Source organism: Amia ocellicauda, chromosome 9, assembly GCF_036373705.1.
Source record: "Amia ocellicauda isolate fAmiCal2 chromosome 9, fAmiCal2.hap1, whole genome shotgun sequence".
In the NCBI taxonomy this organism is placed as follows: Eukaryota; Metazoa; Chordata; class Actinopteri; order Amiiformes; family Amiidae; genus Amia; species Amia ocellicauda.
In genome coordinates this window covers 15,976,539-15,995,897 of record NC_089858.1, presented here as the reverse complement: position 1 = coordinate 15,995,897, position 19,359 = coordinate 15,976,539, and positions in this window count along the sequence as shown.

The following is a 19,359-nucleotide window of genomic DNA, read 5'->3' as shown; positions in this document are numbered from 1 at the left end:
CAAAAGATGAGGCAATGCAAAGTAAAGGTGGCCGATTGTTAAAGGAAATTAGTGAGGTGTGAGGGATTTCCACCTGTATGAACAGCAACACAGAAACAGGACTAATCAAAAATCTAAATAATGCCAGCAACTAAAGTAAATCATCTTTCTGTTTTTCCATAGTTTGTTTTCTTTCAATTTAAGGAAAACATACCCTAGACATTTAACACTGAGCACAACTTAATGAGCTTCACAAATATTCAAGACAAATTCTGTTAAAAATAAAATTATATTCCCATCAAAATTCCTTTGAGCAAACAATGAATACCAGCAGTTTTTTTTTTTTTAAATCCGCTCTCCCTCCTCCATTGCCAAATATTGTAAAAAAATAAATAAAAAATTGTATCAACACCCACAATAAAATCTCTATTAAAAAAAAGTCTTATTAAAATTAATATTATATTTTATTCAGATGAATAAAAATTATGTTCATAAAGCATCATTAGCATAGGTTAATTAAAAGTGGTGTCCTACTTTGCACATTCCGTTCTCCTTGATTCTAGTGATCTGCATGTTAATGAAGAGGCAATTAATTGCCATTCACTTTTGAAAGCTTATCCCAAATCCTAAGATTTGAGACACCTGAAAACGACACAGCTGTAAGGCAAGACGCAAATGCATTTTATAGGCAAGCATTGTTTAAAATTGCTAACTTATTATTATTTTAATATTTTTGGTATTAAACTGAAAGTATTTCTTTATGCATCCTATATCTTTCAGTACAAATAATCCTGCAATGTGATAACGCTTACACCTTAACATCATGGCAAGCAGTTTATTTCATGTGGCCTGTAAGAACACTAGCGTAGCCGACCTCTGACAGAACAAAGAGAAAACATTGTTGTCTGCCTGAAACAATGTTCTGATTGAAACTGTCTTGTGTCTGACACAATGTTCACTCCACTCAACAAACTTTTTATGCTCCTCCTGGCTGAGCTCAGTTGCATCAGTAATGTGCTGCTCCTAGAGTTATCATTTATTAAGTCTTGTAGCAATTATATTCATGCAGCTGCTCGACCAGATGCCAGTATCTCCCGCTCAGAAGTCATTTTCCCAAATTAAATCCAACACAAATGCTCTCCCTACTTTATTATCTCAAGAAATTGCCAATCAGCAAGAATTACTCACTTTGGCATTCGACAATGAACCCTTCTATTACATTTCCACAGGGGGCAAAAACACCATAGCAAAATAAACAAATAAATAATAACAAAGTAAACAAAATATATCATACAAATGGTAACTTGCTTTGTAAATACTCAACATAGTATTCTGCATTTGGTTTTTATTGTGCCAACCAATACTTTCTTCTTCTTCTCCTTCTTTTGTACATGTACAGCGGGCCACCTAGCCACCTGCCTTTCATTTGCTTCATTATGATAACAATTCCTAACAGGTGGATGGCAGTTGGGCTGCACCATGGCCACAGTATTAAACCACAAAAGCACAACACGGGTAGGCTATCTGTACTAACGGTCTGCAGAAAAATAAATTGAAATAAATAAGAAGCAGATAAGGGAGTGGATATTGGAGTTCTTAGGCCCTAAAAATACATACGACCACAGGAAGCCTCAGCAACAGACATTTGTCACAGCACTAGGAAGTATGTGTGGTAATACGGAGCATACATGTTAAAAGATATCAGTCAAGCGAGGTACTGTGCAATGTACATTAAGAAATAGCCTCAGGTGTGCCTAGGTTTCAGTATTCATTCATTCTCCTCTACCTTTTTATGCCATGTTTGTCATTACACTAACAAAACTAAAACAAATAAACACTCCAATAAAAAACAACTGTGTATCGGATAAAGAGGGAGGATGATTGACAGGTGTATTCCTCTGTGTTCAGTAAAGTATACCTGATGATAAGTGTGTGTGTGTGTGTGTGTGTGTGTGCGTGTGCGTGTGTGTGTGCGCGTGTGCGCGCGTGTGTGTGTGTGTGTGTGGGGGGGGGGGGGGTATGAAAAATAACCCACCAGTTAATGGAAAACTACAACCGTATATTCAGTGTGAGTAAAAAACATTGTTGCTACATTGTTCTGTTGATAATTATAACAACTGTAAAGAGCATGCAAGTAGTTGCAAATAGTAATATTATACAGTGAGGGAAAAAAGTATTTGATCCCCTGCTGATTTTGTACGTTTGCCCACTGACCAAGAAATGATCAGTCTATAATTTTAATGGTAGGTGTATTTTAACAGTGAGAGACAGAATAACAACAAAAAAATCCAGAAAAATGCATTTCAAAAAAGTTATACATTGATTTGCATGTTAATGAGGGAAATAAGTATTTGACCCCTTCGACTTAGTACTTGGTGGCAAAACCCTTGTTGGCAATCACAGAGGTCAGACGTTTCCTGTAGTTGGCCACCAGGTTTGCACACATCTCAGGAGGGATTTTGTCCCACTCCTCTTTGCAGATCCTCTCCAAGTCATTAAGGTTTCGAGGCTGACGTTTGGCAACTCGAACCTTCAGCTCCCTCCACAGATTTTCTATGGGATTAAGGTCTGGAGACTGGCTAGGCCACTCCAGGACCTTAATGTGCTTCTTCTTGAGCCACTCCTTTGTTGCCTTGGCTGTGTGTTTTGGGTCATTGTCATGCTGGAATACCATCCACGACCCATTTTCAATGCCCTGGCTGAGGGAAGGAGGTTCTCACCCAAGATTTGACGGTACATGGCCCCGTCCATCGTCCCTTTGATGCGGTGCAGTTGTCCTGTCCCCTTAGCAGAAAAACACCCCCAAGGCATAATGTTTCCACCTCCATGTTTGACGGTGGGGATGGTGTTCTTGGGGTCATTCCTCCTCCTCCAAACATGGCAAGTTGAGTTGATGCCAAAGAGCTCGATTTTGGTCTCATCTGACCACAACACTTTCACCCAGTTCTCCTCTGAATCATTCAGATGTTCATTGGCGAACTTCAGACGGGCCTGTACATGTGCTTTCTTGAGCAGGGGGACCTTGTGGGCGCTGCAGGATTTCAGTCCTTCACGGCGTAGTGTGTTACCAATTGTTTTCTTGGTGACTATGGTCCCAGCTGCCTTGAGATCATTAACAAGATCCTCCCGTGTAGTTTTGGGCTGATTCCTCACCGTTCTCATGATCATTGAAACTCCACGAGGTGAGATCTTGCATGGAGCCCCAGATCGAGGGAGACTGACAGTTATTTTGTGTTTCTTCCATTTGCGAATAATCGCACCAACTGTTGTCACCTTCTCACCAAGCTGCTTGGCGATGGTCTTGTAGCCCATTCCAGCCTTGTGTAGGTCTACAATCTTGTCCCTGACATCCTTGGGCAGCTCTTTGGTCTTGGCCATGGTGAAGAGTTTGGAATCTGATTGATTGATTGCTTCTGTGGACAGGTGTCTTTTATACAGGTAATGAGCTGAGATTAGGAGCACTCCCTTTAAGAGAGTGCTCCTAATCTCAGCTCGTTACCTGTATAAAAGACACCTGGGAGCCAGAAATCTTGCTGATTGATAGGGGATCAAATACTTATTTCCCTCATTAACATGCAAATCAATTTATAATGTATGTATTTATTTATTTATTTATTTATTCTTAGCAGTATGGACTGAGGTTAAAGAATAAAGAATGTCCCAGGAATATGTGATGTTGGGTTCAAAGATTATTTAAGATTCAGCATATATGCCAAAGCAAGCAAAATCCAAAATGTACATTACAGAAGGAATTTTTCATTTCTAAGAACACAATAGACCTGGTTTTGTTTATCATCACACATTTCCGAATCACAGAAACAATGTCAGATGCTGCTCTCGATCATTACATTTTAAACTACGCCTCTCACTGCCACTGCAGGCAGAGCCGCAGTGTTCATTACTCTTCTGTACGTGTGCACAGACAAAAGTATTCACAATATTAGCCTTAGGCATGCATTCAAACTGACGAGGAAGCCTCTGTTCATTGCAGATGTAAGAAGACGTTTATGAAAACAAGGATTGCTTTTGTGAACATTTTCGTTTAGGGTAGCTTTTATAAGCCAGTTGAACAGACAATGAACGGTCCATGTACAGTGCAATTAAATATGTGATAAACTGCCAATTTGTGAACAATGAGCAATTAATTTGACTGCATTTCACTGAATATAGAATACTTCATCTCATAGTTATCTCTAAAATATTATTACTGTATTACTATTGCATTTTATGTGTGAGTGTGTGTGCTTTCTCTTTGAATGTAACACTTATAATTTTGACCATGTACACCACACGATAATGCAATATTATAACACATGTATCTGTACATGTTCATCGACTGTAGAATGAGAATATCACTTACATATACTCGGCTTTGAGCCTCAGGGTGTGCTGGAGGAAATTCATTATTATATATTAGACAGAGCAGCGGGTATAACCTCCAATGTGAGGAAATGACTCTGCTGCAATTTAACACATTTTCTGCAGGGTTTGGAATAGTGGTTTCTCATCTCTCAGGCATGCCTGCAACCATTTACATGAGCTTCCAGAGATGCGGAATTTGAGCAATTAAATATCTAGACAGCCGACACAGCCATGCACACAACAAGAGGACCACTGCCTGATAGGGAAACTGGAAATCACTGGCATTTTTTCTCAGGTCCCCTTAGTAACACAAAGGAAGTCATGTTAGGATGAGGTTTATGCATTGAAATAGAGTGGATTTCCTTTTGATCTTAGATGCATTTATATGGTATAGCTAGCTGGACTTCTATTTCTGATCAAGGCATTGGTGACTCTGACGGAATCCTTCAAAAGACAGAGATACAAGTTAGAAAACTAAAATAAGTGGATTTTGATCAATGAAGCCCATATGACATATCATACAGACTTCTGTGGGTCTGTCTCAGGTTCTATTCTCACCCTTTGAGTAAGAGCGTTAAAGCATAAAGCTGGTAAGAATGCATTATTTTCTGCTATGTGGATGGAATTTCATTTACTGGAGCTCAACTGAATGAGGAATTTGTGGAATTTTAAGACACACCATCTTCTTCATCAACATCTTGAATCTTGAAACACATCTTAGGAATCTGAAATATTGGTGACCTCTTTGTTTCTATTATTCAGAACGCTATGCTAGTTTCTTAATGTATTGTATTTTTTCTTTCCTTCAAATGATCCCCTTAACAGATATGATGTATAGGATGTTGTAGCCTCCATATTTCCATCTTTGTCAAAGATAAGTTTTTGTTGTTGTTAAACGCAGTCTCTGTTGCAGCCCTAGAACAAGCACATCTTCACTACAACCCGAATGAGAATGAACCCGTGTTCATATCAGATCAATCTAAGAAAACCCCAGAGACATGTTAGCTGCACCAGTGTGAGAGGCTGATAAAGTATTTGAAGAGATTTAAATGTGCATGTTTAAAAATTATGCAAAATGAAAAGAGAAGGAGTTTGAGAACACCTGGAGAAAAAGCAAACTTGAAATGAAATGTTTTAAGTCTGCACTGCAGGGATCCCAATGGAGTCGGCACAACAGAATCGAAAGGACTTGTTCCTGATCTAGTCCTCATTATGGCGAGATTTTAATGAGCTTCCTAAATAGGTATGGCATTTTTCCAGCTTATTGTTGCAAATGTAACCTTTAAAATATATATTTTTAAGCTTACACAGTCTTCTGGGGTAACAGAAAGAAATCTAAGTGGATCGTAAGAAAGCAGGACAAAGTCATTTTGAGTGTTGTGTGTTTATTAATTAATTCAATAATTCATGCGGTAGTGTATGCTGTCCTGATCAGAGAGAAGATTTTATGGTAAAACTTTATATTGCATGTTATTCATAACTGATTGGTAAATAGTTTATAAAACAGTTAGGAACAATTTATAATTCCATTTATTAATGATCAATAAACCTTCATCATATTTGATTTATCATTCTCCAACATTACAAAAGGATATCCTTTTGAACTACAAAATACATCTTCATCTTCCACATTTACTGAAAAATAAATAAAAGTTGCCTGAAAAAGTATCACTTAAAATCAGGATGTTATGTGAACTTGAAACCAAATCATCTCCAAAACTGTCTTTTTCAAAGCCTGGGCTTGGAGTTACTGTTAAAACTAAAAAAAAAAAAGATTGTGAATTAAAACATTTAATATCTTAAATAAATAGTAATGCTGTTAATAATTGTGTTAATAAAACAATGCATGTTCAGAAGAATGATCCTTTAAAACGGTTCAAATTGCGTGCCATCTGCAGTATAAGTTTATTCCGTTTTTGTTACATAAGGCATTTATGATTAAACTAGCATAATAATAATATTCTTCTGAAGAGGATTATTCATCAGCGGTACTGCATTTTAGTCGAAGCAGGATGGTAAACATGGCATTTTCCTTGTTAAAAAAATATATCAGTTTAATACAATCTATCTGAGATTATTGTTAGTGTCATTACTGTAAGGCTGCCTTCTTTCTTGTTTCTTGCCTTTAGCAGAAACTGAAGTAATCATTGCAAATAGCTAAGTACACGGTGATGAAATTGCAGCTATAATTTCCAGAGGCCTGGCGTTTATTGCTCAGTGCCATTAAAATTCAAGTGGCTGTTTGTTTGGAACACCATGTTTTTCCCTGCTTCAAAAACTTATAATGGAAACCACATTTTAAATGTTCAGGTAAGCAGCGCAAATCAAAATTGGTCATCAGTGTAATAAATAAAGCTCATGACCAGAAAATTAATTCATAAAGGGCTAAATTCTTACCTGACATCTCTTTTATTATTCTTATTTATAGCTTAACAATTCATTTGTGTTTCAAAGTTTTAATTAAAAATGTAGAAATCAGATTTGTCACCAAATATTGGTAGCAAGCCATCAAGCATCACTCATCTAGATTTAAATTGCTCGTTTGTTTGACAGCCACTGTAAATCTGCCACTTGGAGCTCATGAAAATTCATAGGGTTTTAATATACAAGAACAAAAGAAGAAAAAAGGAAGCAAAAAGACACAGGCCAGACTCCTGAGTGTTCTTGAACATATATACAGTGTATATATATATATGAAATACGTTTTTTTAATCATTACACATATTTTTATGAGAATTATATATGTATATATTATACTCAACCGGTCAAAGATGCACATTTTTCACTACATTGTCAGGGAGCTCCAGAACAATGTTTTTTTACCCCTCCAGGGCAGCACTGGGACCAGGCCTGAGACTGGGGGCACTGGCAGCAAAGCTTAACTTGCATTTGAGATCATCAATACAGAGAGACACTACTGTGCACATAGAGAGCAGATTAGGGAGCATTCATGCTATTATTGTTGCTGGCAAGAAGTTACAGCACTGATATACATATCACTATCTCACTATCACTATTTCAGTGGGAAAAATACAACAGTACAAGGGACCAATTTGTATAGACCAATGCTTGTTATACACGGGGCTAAATGTATTCTGGCTTGGATTTCCTGAACAAGATTACCCTTTAAAAATAAATACATAAAAATGATGTATCTATGTATGCATTGATTTATAAATAATCAAGTGTCAGCTCACAAGCTGCAGTATGCCTTCTGTTTCAGTGGTAGCACCTCAATGATCTTGTGCTGCTCATAAGATGAAGTGATGGTTGTGGCGGTGGTTAATGACTGTAAAAAAATGGCAATGTATATGGATAGGATTTATTGATCATACCGAAGGCCAAACAATGCATTTTAGTGCATGATGCAGGAGACGTGGTTGCAGGCCCCACAGTGTCCCTGAAGCCATGTAAGTGCTTGTAGAGAACAGGTCTTAAAAAGAGAGAAGGAAAAATGGGAAAGAGAGGGAGGGAGGGGGAGGGGGAAAGAGAGAGAGAGAGAGAGAGAGAGAGAGAGAGAGAGAGAAAGGAAGAGCTGTCTCTATAGGACCTGCCTGTATAAAGGTTAAATCAGATTCAATCATCTAATTATACAATACCTGCCCTAGATTCTGCAGTTCAAAAATAACTCTTTTGAATTAACAGATGTTTGTGTTTTAATACCAGCTGTCAGAGACCAGTGCACACTGGTCTGTGCAGCCGCAAGTCATTGTAATTGAGAGCTAGGTCTCTGCTTGTCAAAAAAAATATATATATCATTACAAACTGCTGCAGTTCCTGGCAGTATATATTGATAAGGTATGAAGGATTTAAGGCATCTTCAAATAATTTGAACTTTGTCATGGAGCTGTGAGCTCCCCTGAATCATACAGCACCACTTCCATATCATTACAGCTTTAAATATCCATCCATCAGCCCTGATATCAGAGATTTTTCCTGTCACAGCCTGACTTCAGCTTCACATACTGCAAGAAATCCAGAGCAACCTGAACAAGAGGGATGTCATATGTCCTCAAAAGTGTGTGTGGGGGGGAGTATGGTTGAGGGGGAGGGTTATTATGGTATGCAGATTATAAAAAAGGGAACTTGTTGTTATTGTTAACAGTAACAGTTGTACAGTTCCTTTGGAAACACCTGTCCTTCAGCTCTCAGGAAATACGATCTTTGAGAGCTGCAGCACACGTTCACACAGCTGCTCACAGGATTGTACCTGCTCAGTTACTGTGATGTGTACTTCACTCTGTGTCTCGCTTGAGAAAACATAAATAAATGAGGGAACACACAGGTGTGCAATGTGGACACATGCTGACTTGACTGTGTGTCAGTCACCTGTGCAAACGATGCTCGATTCAATCCAGGTAAGCAAAAAGAAGCCCAAGCAAAGGTCTCACACACTACGTGCCGACACCCACACACAAAACAGTGTAATCACAGCGTCATCTTCGCGCACTGAACCTGCAGGCTCGCAAAGTGGGGGGGATAGGGTGTACTGGGCCTCAGTTCACACACAAGTAAATCCTCAATAAAGGACTCAAGCCACTTCCTACTACACAAGCAAGTAGACTGCATCAGCTTCAGAGGGCCATCTCCGTGGCAAGCATCAAAGCTGTGTCTGCGGTGTCTACTGTAGTGTGACAGAACTACAGCAAGTCTTCACAATGAGGAATGAGCAGTACACATCTGTGTCAGGTTGACAGGATTTACAGAATGCCTAATATTAAAAAGGTAACTGATACAGCTAACCACTTATAACATTGTGACAAATAAACAAACAAACTTTTACTTTTTAATGCACTCATTGGTTGAGAGGGAAGCTGTGCAATGTAGTGCACAGGAGAAGAGGAGCACAGATTAGACCTACACTATTTAAAGCATCACTTTGCTTTACCATGATGACAATAAAGCCTGGTGCTGCTATTCACTGAGGTTTTCAATAACATGACGAGACAAGCAGAGATGACTAGATACTGTTCTGAGAAACGTCGGCCCTACTCAGTGATGAGCTGGCGACACAGAACTCAATGTCTCAGAGTGGCCTCAGTGATTCTTCAATTCATCAGCATCATAATTAAAAGAACTGTCAGTCAATTCCAAGAACATAATGTACAAATAAATTGGATATTCAGTCTTTTCAATATAGAGAAAATGAAAAAATACAGAAAAAAATCTATTTATACGAAGAAGAATAGTGCTTTTTATACATATATTGAAAAATAGATTCACTTTAAATGTTCTATTAGACGAAGGGAGCTGAGGAGTGAAACAACACATGGAGAAAGACAAGTGTTTATAGATTTACATTCTGATTTGATTTTAATTCTTCTCATATTTTGCTCCTTTTGTCTTTGGATTAAAATAATAGTGGGGTTTCTGGTAAAGGTCTATGAGTGACAAGAATTCATATATTTAGTTTAAATTAGAAATTAAATTGCATAGAAAAGGTGCGGGGGTTCCTAAAATGAAGCTATCCTACTAGACTGTAAGTAGTGCTGTACACAATGTTCAACAGAGGAATGACAAGCATACATCGTCCATTAATTCTGTCAATATTGCACAGCACCCCAGACGGCCTCACAAGAGAACTATTCCACAAAGGAATGCTGCTTAATGTATCCTTTAATATATGTATATACACACTAAACCTTTAATGAGACCTGGCTTATATATAAAAAAGAAATGATGACAATGAAAAACAATCTGCAACAAAACATGTTTACTTTAAATTGATCCAGCTTAGGGTTCTAATTAAGGAAGAACACAATTCTGCTAATTAATGTTTTAATCATTAGGCTTTTTGCATGTCACTAATTAAAAGGAGACAGCAATCAGCAGTGAAACATTGTTATTAGATCATGATGTCTTTCTTTAAAGGCAATTTAAAACCACAAGATAGCGTGTACTATTGGCACTTGTGCAGGCTCATAACTGCCTCATGCAATGGGATGACTAATTAAATCGCACAGGAGATTGTCTCTTAGTAACACACCTGGTCCAACATGACTTTTGTTTCATAACAATAGTTTGCAGAAAAAACAAGAATCAAAATGAATCACAAAATGGAAAAGCTGCTGTTAAATACTTCATAGATCACTGAGGAGTGCTGTTTTTTATATGAAATTATTAAAAAAAAAACATTTTGTGATGATAAAATGATATATATACAGTATATATATAAGAAGTAAGTAAGTACCAGAAATAAATAAAACAGATTGAAATACAATGCTTTTTACTTATACTTATTTATACTTTATTCATAGCAATGAGCAGTACAGGGATGAGATGATGACAATTAGCTGGATAGCAGATGTTTTAATCCAAAGCAGTTCACAGAGGTCAGAGCGGCAAACTACGCTTTAATGACTGATGCCCCAGAGTACTTTGTAACAGGAAGGAGAGGAGGTTAAATATCTTGCTCAGGGTAAGTAAGACGCACAGAGAGACAGTGGCAGAACTAGGGCTGCCTGGTAGCAATTCATTTTCCTTAAACCACAAGATCAAAGTCTCCAGTTATCTGAGGTTAATTGTATGTTAGACTGGTGAATACACAAACACACACGCATGCACACACAAACACACACACTCTTAAAACAAAATGGTTCAGAATATCCGACCCTCATTGTATTTGCTCAAATCATTGTAAGACCAAACAGAACACAAATCTTGAAGGCACTCATGCTGTCCAAGTCCTTCACCTAAACTCAGAGATGCACTGGGCGACTGAGCAATGTGCTGCAACATGCTCATCTGTCAAGTTTTACATAATAACTGCTGCTTCAGACTCTCGTGGAACCAGGTCCTAATAATATGAATTCAAAATATTTACACTGCACTTCAAAAACGTTCAGTTGCCTACAGACAGATAACTACAAGTTGTATTTCTTCAGCTATGACATCATTCTGCAGCTCTGTGCATGGGATTAAAGGGTAATTGGAAAGAAAGTTATTATATAATAAACACACCTATGAGTATAAACTAAAATACTGGAAAACGTACAGTATGTGGTGACTATTGTGCTATATAGACAGGGAGTAATGTGGTGCTATAGTGTGGATGCTGTATATACATGTAAAAGTACAATCCCAACAGCCCAGTGTCGTAGGTTCAACCACCCACTTCGGCAAATTAATATTTTCAGAAAATAAAAAGAATAATTAATTAAAATAAGTGAATAACTATCTATCTAGTGCATCTGTGAGTGTGTGGGCTGCTGTTACTTAGCTGTACATAAACTCAAATAGGATGTGATTGTTTTATAGAGATGACAACACTGACCGCAGTTTGTATATGTGACAAGCCGGTCCCTTTTCACAAGTTCACCGACGCAGCGCATGGTGCCGCTCCCCTGTCCCTTGCTGGTCCATAGATTAGTGCTGAAATGTCAATGCAAATGCTATGAATGAAACCACGAGAGTGCACCTGCCTCTTTGTTAGAGTCACCCAAAGGGATTTCTTTATTTGTCCTTAAGCACCCAGGGATGCAGTTAAATAACATCAATAAGCAGCACTGCGCTATGGGTGATTAAAGAGGCTTTTCACGTTATGAAACAAAACAAAACCGAATGAAACCATTTTTAAAAATCTAAGAGAAGGAGATAAATAAATACATACATACATACATATATAAACAAACAAACAAACAAACCAACAAACAAATAAATTAATACAATTTTTCACTGGTAACTGCCTGAAACCCATCTGTAGGGCAAAAACACCTTTAAAACCACACAAACACACTGGAGTCTTGCCAAGCACAATGCTATTTTAAAGATTGTAGAGCTACAGGGAACAGCAGAACTGAAATTGTTTCAAAGAGATTTGAATACAGGCCCCACGTTGTTGAAATGCACGTGGCATAATCAAAGCCTTCTCACAGCACTCACAATGTGTTGCTCTCTTCAGCTGTTTCCCAGGCCTGACACAGGAGTAAAAAAATGATTCTGTTTCAGACCCTGGAAAATTAGCTTCATATGAAAACCTTTTGGAAAGATTGGCATTTTAGGTCCAAGAACAGACACCTTTAGCTAACTGGACACAGCCCAGATGATAGTGTTTATGTGCAGTACTGGTAGAGAGAGACTGAACTGAACTGAGCTCAGTTTCAGAGCGCTGGCTTAAGCTTAACCTGTTGCTAAAGGCAAGGCATGCCATACCATAATAATCTGCTGAATACAATGGATAACCTTGTATTTGTACGGCATTAAACTAAACCCTCATGGGCTCAATTACTCTACGCTGAATGAGAATGTGCAGTTTATTAAGCAATACAAGTACATTTAATTCGGCAGCAGATAACTGCTCTGCATTAAAGGTGAAGGATAAAACATACATTAAATGTTTTCATAAAAATGTGCCGTTTCAAATATAATTGCAAACTGCACTGCAACATGCAACAATCAACCATAACATTAAACTGACGAAGAACCAAATTTGTGTCATTGGAGTTTATGGAAAATATCTGCTGTGAAATCCGTATCCCCAACCCCCCTCCTCCTCTCGGCACTGAGTTTGCTAATGATACAAAAGTGAAAGCAGGGGACAGTTAACGCTAGGCATTATGGGTTGTGGACAACCTGCAAAGTATATTTTCAACACAAAATCAATTCTGAAATCAGTGCACTGAAGTGGGGCCCAGAAATCCCCACAGGCCTTTAGAAAAACCTGCGAACCTTTCAATCACCAAAGAACACTGGCAATATCTTGGACTTTAATCAATCACTGTCGACCCGCTCACATCATTCATATGTATCCATTTTCATTAACTAGCTATTTAAGTGTTTTTCTGTTTATATTCCCCTGACATGGCCCCCTGACCATGATCGCTTTATGGCATCCATTTGTGCATATACATTATACATAGATAATATACAATGTCTGTGCAATACTAGATTTATTTTTTTGTCAAACTCTGGACCCTTTCAGCTACATTTTCTGCTAAATAATCATAAACTTCCAGTGTAATACACTGTCATTCATCTTTCAGAACCATTTTCAATTTCAACACTGAAATGACCTCACATACCTGATGGCAGACTGTGCGTAAAATCCCCCGAAATATCATTTCAAAGTGTAATTGTGTCACTGTAGCACAGTAACAGTATAATTTAATGCACTTTCGGGTAGCTGTCGGAAAGTCTATCACTTCATTTAAATTCCTGCTTTGAATTCCATTGTTAATTAGATTCTGGAAATCTCAGACGGGGGGTCCAACACAGTCATGAAAGCTGAGTCTGAAAAGGGGAATCTTGCAATACAGAAATAACTCAAAAAAATGAAATGGCAATGTTTATTTAATATGACAGTTAGACATGTTATTTCTATTTAACTTAAACTATGGAAGAATAATCAGTTAAGTTATTGTTTACCCAGGGAAACATGCAGTCTTTACAAAATTCAATTCTAAAAGACTGGAGAAGCAGTATTGATATAATCCACATTTTACTGTTTTATTAATATTATTAGTTGTTGTAGTAGTAAGATTAGCATAATTTACAAAAGAAAAAACATAGTATTATTTAATCCGCTTCCTCAGTCTTTGAAAATATGGTACTGCTTGTGGAATTAATAAAACAATACTGTTTTCTTGCTAAAAACATAATTAATATATTTGTGCTTAATATCATGTCTGTTTTAGAAATTTCTTCCAATTGCTTAAGAACAACCAATTAAGAGCAAATGAAAAACCTTTCAGCTGGCAATGAAATCAGTTATTTCTGTTTGCTGCTGCTGCTGCTAATGAGCTATGCAGGCAATTACCAGGCAGATCTCTCAGAGAGGAGCTGAAATGATGCCTTCTGTCACTGTGTCAGACAACCATCTTTACAAAAAGAACAAAATCAAAAAACAAAGACCGAAATTAACTTTCAATTCGTATACTTTCAGTTTGTGTTTTCATTACTCACTTTAATGCATCATTAATACACTGTAGTACTGTATCATTTTTGTTTTATATATAAATTGAAACAAAATAGTGTTTTGGGAACTAACAAAACACTATTTTGTTTCACATCTTTATTATAAATTATTAATCATATCTTAAAAGGGTTTATTCATAATTTATAAATGGAGTTATGAATGGTTCCTGTTTTATAAACTATTTACCACTCATTTATTAATGACACTGTAATATAAAATGTTACTATCAAAGTCCCATTAACTGCACGCACAGAACTGGGCTAAAGACTGCTTTGAGTCTGAAACATCAGAATTCCTGCAACCTGTGCTCACATGTACAGGACGATTATAGAACACAGCTTGCTGCAAGTGTTCAAAACATCTCTGCAGTCATAGCAGGCAAACTGAGCCATGTGACACCAAAGTGTTAAAGTGTTACTTTTAATTCTATAATTACTTCAAGACAAGAGGCAAGGTGGAAAAAAAACACGACAGGCTGATAGAGTTGTCCACTCTGACACCAGAGACAGTTTTCTTGTCTAGCGATAACAAAGGATGTGGGTGGCTTGCAGAGGTCAGTCAAGTCATCAGCATACTGACTATCTTCCCTTAGCCCCCTTGGCAGCTTAGAGACAAACCACGTCTCATATCACTCTCATTTTGGCTGAACAGTTTAACAGATGTTGGTTAACCACAACAGAACAGCAGCAGCACTCACCTGGGCAACTGTAACATGTGGAAAAAAAGTTGTATTGTCGTATTACCTCTTGCAATCACTCAGCAGCACTGCATTTCAACAGTTTATACATGCCACAAGCAAACCCAATTATAAAACATAACAAGGAATGTCAATTAGCTCCACATCAAAATCTACAGAAGGTCAACAATTTATAACTCTCTTCAAATCAGATTTCATCACATTGCAGCACTAAAATGAGACAGATGAGATACAAATGAGGACAAGACACAACTGAAGGTAAATACAAGCACAGCCATGCTAACACATAGAAAACATCACCAGAGCAAAAGCAACCAACAAGACTAATTGTGGAGTGGCTGCACTGTTGTGATAGTGGGTTACTCAGCTGGTTCTTGGATGATGAAAAAGACGAAAGGGAACAGTATCACCAAGAAGTGTGATAAAGGGAAAGGCTAAGGAACAGAAGAATCAGACCCAGATTAAGAATGCTTTAAAAAATGAACATGTGCAAGTGTACCTAGAAGAATTGATGCTGTTTTGAAGGCAAAGGGTGGTCACACCAAATATTGTTTTGATGTAGATTTGTTATTCTGTTCACTCACTTTGCATTTAGTTAATTGATAATTATAATCTATTAACATGTCTGTTTTTGAAAGCATTCTTACTTCACAGCATTTTTTCACACCTGCCTAAAAGTTTTGAACAGTACTGTATGTGATGCCACATTGGGTGGCGCAGTGAGGATCCACCCCATACTGCACTGTGCTTCGCCAAACCCAGGTGGAGGTGAATTAATGGGTGAATTAATAACAATGATAATGGTAACGAGACTTTGTACATTAAATTTACTAATAATTATTAATGTGCCATGCATTCCTTTGTCTGTGTCCCATCAGAGGTCACCATGAACCCAGTTTGCTAGCAAATGAAACAGAACACCAGACCTATTTATCTGTGCATGAAAACCTGCTGTAATGATGCCAATGGGCAGCAGAGCTGACTTTTGCAGTGAGATGTAGTTGCCTGTATTGGTGCCTGTATGGTGCAGAAACCATCCGGTGCACTGACAGGAAGGCTGCAAGACAGTCAGCACATGTTGCTACGATGATGCTGTCAATGCCAAAAAACAGATGCCTTGTTTTGTTACCCAGAATACCAAAGCTAGAATCAGCTGACAAATAAGCACCTGGCAAGGTAACCCTGTGCCTGGGCCACGTGCCACAGGCTGCTCAGTGCTCTTACAGCAGTCCCAGATCTGCGGCTGCTCCTCAGTGCTGCACTCTACTGCACACCCCTCCACATTTAAGGCCTTATTACTTTCTCCACCAACAAAACTACAGGCACCTAGAAACTAAAATCGCTGTGAATATAAATGCTCTAATTGGAGTGTAAGTGAGCTAATTATAACATAATTACAGAGCACTGCTTACCTTGTTTTGATTAGGACACACTGGGCTTTAGTGGATAAATTGTTTATGCTTGGCTGGCTTTTGGTGAAGGCAAATGTTTAATAAGATGAAACAGGCCAAAATGAACAAACACAGGGAAATGAAAACTATAGTCGACAGGCTGCTTTATACATGCCAGTGTCGTGTTTGCTTATACCTCCTCTGTGCAATGTCCTTCTATATTCTGTACCCAGTCAGTTATAGATGGTATTATCTTCATCAAGCAACAAGCACAAAAGTATATGTAATGTATTAATAACAAAATATGTTCGATATTCCTTTGTGTTTATATTATATATATACAGTTGGGTCCATAAATATTTGGACAGTGACACAATTCTCATCATTTTGTCTCTGTATGCTGCCACAATGGATTTGAATGAAGTAGAAATTACACCCAGTTTTGTGTTCCCCTCAATTTTAGGGGCTCAAAAGTAATTGGACAAATTAACATAATCATGAATTAAATTGTGAGTTTCAATACTTGGTTGCAAATCCTTTGCAGTCAATGGCTGCTTGAAGTCTGGAACCCATAGACATCACCAGATGCTGGGTTTCTGACATAAAGAGGCAAAATGATGACAATTGTGTGACTGTCCAAATATTTATATACCTAACTGTATATATATATATACACAGTGAGGGGAAAAAATATTTGATCCCCTGCTGATTTTGTATGTTTGCCCACTGACAAAGAAATGATCAGTCTATAATTTTAATGGTAGGTGTATTTTAGCAGTGAGAGACAGAATAACAACAAAACAATCCACAAAAACGTTATAAATTGATTTGCATGTTAACGAGGGAAATAAGTATTTGACGTCTTCCACTTAGTACTTGGCGGCAAAACCCTTGTTGGCAATCACAGAGGTCAGACGTTTCTTGTAGTTGGCCACCAGGTTTGCACACATCTCAGGAGGGATTTTGTCCCACTCCTCTTTGCAGATCCTCTCCAAGTCATTAAGGTTTCGAGGCTGACGTTTGGCAACTCGAACCTTCAGCTCCCTCCACAGATTTTCTATGGGATTAAGTCTGGAGACTGGCTAGGCCACTCCAGGACCTTAATGTGCTTCTTCTTGAGCCACTCCTTTGTTGCCTTGGCTGTGTGTTTTGGGTCATTGTCATGCTGGAATACCCATCCACGACCCATTTTCAATGCCCTGGATGAGAGAAGGAGGTTCTCACCCAAGATTTGACGGTACATGGCCCTGTCCATCGTCCCTTTGATGCGGGGCAATTGTTCTGTCCCCTTAGCAGAAAAACACCCCCAAAGCATAATGTTTCCACCTCCATGTTTGACGGTGGGGATGGTGTTCTTGGGGTCATTCCTCCTCCTCCAAACACGGCAAGTTGAGTTGATGCCAAAGAGCTCGATTTTGGTCTCATCTGACCACAACACTTTCACCCAGTTCTCCTCTGAATCATTCAGATGTTCAATGGCAAACTTCAGACGAGCCTCTACATGTGCTTTCTTGAGCAGGGGGACCTTGCGGGCGCTGCAGGATTTCAGTCCTTCACGGCGTAGTGTGTTACCAATTGTTTTCTTGGTGACTATGGTCCCAGCTGCCTTGAGATCATTAACAAGATCCTCCCGTGTAGTTCTGGGCTGATTCCTCACCGTTCTCATGATCATTGAAACTCCACGAGGTGAGATCTTGCATGGAGCCCCAGACCGAAGGAGACTGACAGTTATTTTGTGTTTCTTCCATTTGCGAATAATCGCACCAACTGTTGTCACCTTCTCACCAAGCTGCTTGGCGATGGTCTTGAAGCCCATTCCAGCCTTGAGTAGGTCTACAATCTTGTCCCTGACATCCTTGGACAGCTCTTTGGTCTTGGCCATGGTGGAGAGTTTGGAATCTGATTGATAATTGCTTCTGTGGACAGTTGTCTTTTATACAGGTAAAGAGCTGAGATTAGGAGCACTCCCTTTAAGAGAGTGCTCCTAATCTCAGCTCGTTACCTGTATAAAAGACACCTGGAAGCCAGAAATCTTGCTGATTGATAGGGGATCAAATACTTATTTCCCTCATTAAGATGCAAATCAATGTATAACTTTTTTGAAATGCGTTTTTCTGGATTTTTTTGTTGTTATTCTGTCTCTCACTGTTAAAATACACCTACCATTAAAATTATAGACTGATCATTTCTTTGTCAGTGGGCAAACGTACAAAATCAGCAGGGGATCAAATACTTTTTTCCCCCACTGTATAAAAAAAAAAAAAAAAATCTATTTCAGGCCAGCATTTGGTGTTAAATACATTTTATGCATGCTATGGAAGTTGACTGTACATTACCAATGCTTGAATTGCTTAGTCCTTTTACATTCATTAATAAATACATCAATTAAAATATGAAAACATGCAGTGTTACAATTGAGTGGGTCAGCCTGGCGTGTGTATGGCAATACATCCCATCCAAAAGCCAAACAATGTCCATGGACTCTTGATGGCACAATCCCCCATTTAAATACTAATCACTGGAAGCTTTAGATGATTTCCCCCCTCTCCCATTTAAATTGGAAACACTGAAGGCATACATCACAAGAAAGAGAAATGCAAACACATTTAATCGAATGCCTTTCATTTTGTGAGAAATGTTAATGTCCTTTGAAAGCAGCTGCCATACCCTGGGCTATCAAATGCTGTTTAGTCAGCTGCTCTGTAACTTGCTGAAATATTAAATCAGGCTCTTTGTTTTTTAAATAATGTCTATGGTTGTGAGATTATCTAAACCTCATCAGGAGTGCAACCCACTGTGTTGTTGTTTTTTTTTCAAAGCAAAAGGGACAAAGCATCCTCTTCAGAAACAAACTATTAAATGTAAGGTATATCCATAGTGTATCGGTGTGTGGCACTTGACCCTGGGTTATTGCAAGTGAGAAGTGACCCAGTTAAACAAGAACAAAAACAGCTTTTTAGTACTAAATGTAAATTGAAAAGTTGTAGCCTCTGCACAGCACCTGCCTTGCAGCATGC